Here is a 6,261-nt window from a genome sequence, read left to right on the forward strand (position 1 = left end):
GATTATCACAGAACAGAACATACTTCTGTTGCTTGAAACCAAGCTCTCTCACGAACTGCTTCATCCATAACAATTCTTTACAAGCTTCTGTTGCTGCAATAAACTCTGCCTCTGCTGTAGAAAGAGCAATACACTTCTGCAACCTTGACTGCCACGAAACAGCTCCACCAGAGAAAGTAATCAGATAACCTGAAGTAGACTTACGAGAATCCTCATCTCCTGCCATATCTGAATCAGTGTATCCAACTAACACTGGTTTACCACTGCCGAAACTAAGTGTTAAATTGGAAGTACCTCGAAAATATCTCATTATCCACTTTACTGCATCCCAATGCTTTCTTCCTGGGTTCGAAAGGAAACGAGTAACAACTCCAATTGCATGAGCTATGTCTGGTCTTGTACATACCATTGCATACATCAAACTTCCTATTGCTGACGCATATGGAACATTTTCCATATCTTCCTTCTCTTTATCTGTTGAAGGGCCTTGATCTGATCTTAACTTAAAGTGGTTAGATAAAAGAGAAGAAACCACTTTAACTTTATCCATATGGAACCTTTCAAGTACCTTGTTAATGTACCGTTCCTGTGACATGTACAACTTTTTCTTTTTCCTGTCTCGACAAATTCGAATGCCAAGAATTTGTTTTGCTGGTCCCAAGTCCTTCATGGCAAAGGACTTACTTAACTGCTTCTTCAAATTCTCAATCCTTGAAGAATTTCTGCCAACAATCAACATGTCATCAACGTAAAGTAATAAGATAATAAAATCATCATCAAAGAATTTCTGCACAAAAACACAGTGATCAAAAGTAGTCTTCTTATAGGCATGCTCCCCCATAACTGACTCAAACTTCTTATACCATTGTCTAGGTGCTTGTTTCAAACCGTAAAGGCTTTTCTTCAACCGGCAAACATAACCCTCTTTTCCTTTTACCTCGAAACCCTCTGGTTGCTCCATATAAATCTCTTCCTCTAATTCACCATGAAGAAAGGCAGTTTTCGCATCCATCTGCTCAATCTCTAAATCCAGGCTAGCTGTTAAGCCTAAAACAACACGTATGGAAGACATTTTCACAACAGGAGAAAAAATTTCATCAAAATCAATAACTTTTCTCTAACGGAATCCCTTAACAACCAATCTGGCTTTGTATCGTGGTTGTGAAGTATGTTCTTCTTGCTTCACCCTGTAAACCCACTTGTTCTTCAAAACTCTCTTACCCTTAGGCAACTTTACCAGCTCAAACGTGTGATTGTCATACAAAGATTGCATCTCATCTTCCATAGCACCAACCCAATGTGCCCTGTTTTCATCTTCCATGGCTTCTGCATAACATTGAAGCTCTCCCTCATCTGTCAATAATACATACTCATTTGCATTATACCGTGTGGAAGGACGTCGATCTCTGGTAGACCTTCTGAGTGGAATTTCTAGTTCTGACAACTGATCAATAGTCTGATGATCTATCTCGACCTGTGTAGGAGCATTTATATCATCAGCACCCTGTTGATCATCCTGGGTATTTTCCACCTGTGCTGATAAAGGAATCGGATCCAAGTCAATCAAATCATCACTATATTGATGGACTGCTTTTTCTGTCTTCTCAACATCTTGTATAATCTAATCTTCTATAAACACAACATCATGACTCCTAACTAGCTTCTTCTCAACTGGATCATATAATTTGTACCCAAATTCATCTAGACCATAACCAACAAAGATGCATTGTCGTGTCTTCACATCAAGCTTAGACCTCTCGTCTTTTGGGATGTGCACAAATGCCTTGCAACCAAAACCACGCAAATGATCATAAGAAACATCTTTATCAGTCCAAACTCTGTTTGGAACATCAAACTGAAGAGGAACACATGGTATGAGATTAAGAACATGTACAACTGTATTTAAAGCCTCACCCCAGAAAGATCTTGGCAATTGAGCCTGCGAAAGAAGACATCTTACTCTTTCAACTAGATTCTTGTTCATTCTCTCAACCAAACCATTCAACTGAGGAGTCTTGGGAGGTGTCTTTTGATGTCGATTGCCTTGATGCCTGCAGTACTCATCAAAATGACCTAAATACTCTCCCCCATTATCTTGTTCTGATGCATCACAATTTCTTCCCAGTCTGTCGCTCAACTAGAGCTTAAAACTGCTTGAACACGTCTAACACTTGATCTTTGCTCTTCAAACTGTACACCCATAACTTTCTTGAACAATCATCTATGAAGGTCACAAAATAACAGGCACCACCCAGAGTTCTTGTCTTCATAGGACCACACACATCTGAATGTACTAGATCAAGTATACCGCGTTTTCTTGAAGAAGGGGAACTACTGAAAGAAACTCTATTATGCTTCCCTGCCAAGCAATGGATACACTTTTCCAAATGTGGATCATTCATGCCAAGAAGAAGATTCTTCTTAGCTAATACTGTCAACCCTTTCTCACTTACGTGAGCAAGTCTTTTATGCCACAACTCTAATGTAAGCTTATCTTTCACAGCATTGATAGCGTCTTGTGAGAGTCTTGCTTGCAGTATATACAAGCTAGAATGCTTGTTTCCACGAGCAACAATCATAGCACCTTTAGTAAGTTTCCACTGACCATTACTGAAGGTGTTGCAATATCCTTCATCATCAAGTTTACCTGCAGAAATCAAATTTAAGCGAATATCAGGAATATGCTTTACCCCTCTAAGAAGCAGTTTCATGCCATTGTTCATCTCCAAACGCACATCTCCAATACCAACGACTTTGGCCAAGCCATCATTGCCCATCTTTACTGTACCAAAGTCACTTGCCGTATAGGATGTAAAGAAGTCATTTCGAGATATAGCATGATTGGAGGCTCCACTATCAATAACCCAACTGGTCTCATGACATGTAATGTTGATAATATCGCTATCATAAACAGCAAGGAAGTCTTCAGTAGAAGTGATAGCAACTCTATCATTTTCCTTGCTATCACCACCCTCTTGTTCTTTGCCTTTCTTCTTGTTCTCCCGTTTCAACTGTCTACAATATTTCTTGATGTGTCCTTTCATGCCGCAGTGATGACACTCAACATTAGCAAACCTGTTGGACTTACTTCTTCATTTATCTTTGTTCCTGGAATCTTTGCTCTTACTCCGCCCTCTTCTTTCTGTAACCAAAATCTCTGACTGCTGAGAAGACCCATGTGACTTTTTTCTCGTTTCTTCATTTAAAATACTTCTCTTAGCCAGATCCATATTGATTATACTATTCGGAGCTGAGTTACTCAATGACATTCTGAATGTCTCCCAAGAGTCTGGCAATGTACCCAGTAGACACAACCCCTGAATCTCATCATCAAACTTGATACCCATTCCAGCTAGTTGATTAATTATACCTTGGAACGTATTCAAGTGATCTGTCAATGGAGTTCCATCTCGATACCTCAAAGTCATCAACTGCTTGATGAGAATCATTTTATTATTTCCCGTTTCCTGAGCATACAACTCTTCAAGTTTATTTTAGAGTGTCCGTGCATGTGTTTCTCCAGTAATATGATTCAAAACATTATCATTTACCCACTGCCTTATATACTCACAAACCCGTCGATGTAACAAGGCCCATTGTTCCTCAGACATATTTTCTGGCTTCTCAGTGGCAAACACCGGTAAATGAAATTGTTTAACATAAAGGAGATCTTCCATTTTTCCTTTCCAAGTATGGTAATTTGCACCATTCAAAGTAATCATTCTACTCAAATTAGCTTCCATATTCAGCACAAGATATTCAGTAACAATAACATGGCTCTGATACCACTTGTAGGGAGAATCGCAAAATCAAGCAAATTATAACCAAGTTTCAAAAACAGTGGAAAAATATTTTTCTCCATCTTTGTGTGAATCTGTTAGGAAATAATTTAATAGAGCTTAAACCAAAGAACAAGCACACAAGAACACAACCAAATTTACGTGGAAAAACCTTCCCAGTGTGGGAAAGAAAAAAACCACGGTCACCCAAAAACTTTCACTATCAAGAAAGTGATTGTACAAGGGTTCTCTCTAGATAAAACTAGAGGCATACAATCAGCAAATCATCAAGAAAATCATCAAGAAAATATGTTTCTTGGAAACTAACAAATATCTCAAGATGATGGAGAAATCTCACCCAAAATGGAGGTACTGTTCGCGGACTCAGATCTCACAAACAGTGAGACAAACCAGATCTCCATCGTTCAGATTGAAGAAACTTAAGTCGCGAACATGCTTGCAAACTTTTAGCTCAATTGGACCACAAACGACCTTCGATCGGAGAACAAGATGAAAAACTATGCAAAGTGGAATTTCAAGAATCCACTCCTTTTCTCTCTCCGTTTTTGCACGGGATTCTCTTCCTTTTTCTTCTCTTCTTCTCTCAATCTTTTTGGCAACTAACACCACTAAAGGTTATTTCCTTTTCCTATTTTCATTTGAACCAGAATACCCTCATCCATGGGCTCAAAATTACCACATGGGCTTCTTGGGCCATCCTCCACATAAGAGGGAAACCCAACACACTCTTACAACTGGGTTCCAGTTTATGTGTTCTATAGACGAAATTCTAACAAGCTGAAAAGCACAAACATGTTTACCAACAATGGTTCAAACTATGGAGTATAAACAGAAAGCAACCAGAAATTTAAGAAAGAAAACTAGATAACTTAGAGAAGAATTAAAGAAGAGAAAGAGCTCTTGTATCAATTATATCCGCTAAATCAAAAGTGGAGCATTTGAAGAAATGGATGAAAAAGATGAAATTTCTGGTTCGTTTAACACTGGTACAATCAACAACAACCGGTAGAAAGAAGAAACTCAATGGCTTATATAGATTTGAAATTAGCAGCAGAGACAAAGCAAAGTAGCATATAGTCAACAGGAACAAGATGTAAAGGCACTGCTAGCCATAATACAAACACCAAAACTATTTTCTGAAACATTAGATCCCTTGATTGAAAACCAAGATGTAAGGGAACTGCTAGCAGTTAAAACTGAAAACCAAAACCCGGTGGCAAGACCTATTTGGACCCAACAGCCAATACCTGAGATATGTAGAAGAAACTTATGCAACATAGGAATGAAGCTGGTCCAGAAAACTAGTTCAAATTCCATCAAAAGAAGACCATGCATTGATAAATTAGCTGATTGGAGACAACTCTCTTCATTGACTAAAACTTCAAAGTAGCTCTTGCCATAGCTAAAGCACCCTCATAACTTTGATTTCCACCAATAAACCCACTCATATGGACAAAAACCTCATAACTCTGACCTTTTTTTTTTAGTGAAACCTAATTCTACCCTTAATAACTCTGGAAGCAAGATTAAATGCGATATTTCTGGAGTTCATGAGACTGCTTTTTATTTGCATGTTGAATGGATTGATTGTTGCCCACATGTGAAAAAATGCTCACAACTCGTATTTCCTAATAGTTAACAACATAGACATTAATTATTGTTTACTTAGAATAAATTAGTATTTTAAAACCATACATTTATCTCATGTGGGATTACCACTACATTATAACTACTGGTAAAGGAATGCATTTGGTGTGGAGAATCCAAAGAAACATTTTTAGCATTTTGGGCCTAAATTACAATAAGCAAGTATCATTATCATCTATAGTCAATCCAATTGGTATATGTATAATTATTCAGGCAGTGTAAAAAACAATACTTACTTGTCTACCTAGCACAAGACACACATCTCCTTGATTTTATCATATCCTTCATTTTGTAGTCATATCCTTCATTTTGCCCTCTAAGTCATTGATTTTATCTTTTAATTGTCAATTTTCAATCTCCAATTCAACATTCGAGACACATCTCCTTGGTTCAAGTCCCCATAAATCTATTGAAGTTGGACCTAATCCCATCAAGCACACTCAATCACTCCTTTCTGACTTACTAATGACTTGAGCAAAAATATCATCTTGGACAATAGTACTTCTCTCTGAGGATCCTTCATTATTTTGTTGAGAGGATGCAAGCTCATCGATCTTTGACTACAATATATTAATTAAATAATTTAATTTATAGAATTATATACAAAGATAAAAAACACGACAAATAAAAAAAAATCCAAGTATATACCATAATCTCCGTAGATGCATCTTTTCGATAGGTTTGCCATCCTTACGAGTATGTGTTCTTTTAAAAAGAGTAGCTGGTGTGTCCGGAAGTGTGTCGTTACCCACTTCGGACCACCAGTTTTAATATTTATAAATTTTTTTCCGATTCTCAAACAATTACAAATGCA

The sequence above is a fragment of the Nelumbo nucifera genome, chromosome 3 (assembly GCF_055504915.1).
Source record: "Nelumbo nucifera cultivar China Antique chromosome 3, China Antique-T2T, whole genome shotgun sequence".
In the NCBI taxonomy this organism is placed as follows: domain Eukaryota; kingdom Viridiplantae; phylum Streptophyta; class Magnoliopsida; order Proteales; family Nelumbonaceae; genus Nelumbo; species Nelumbo nucifera.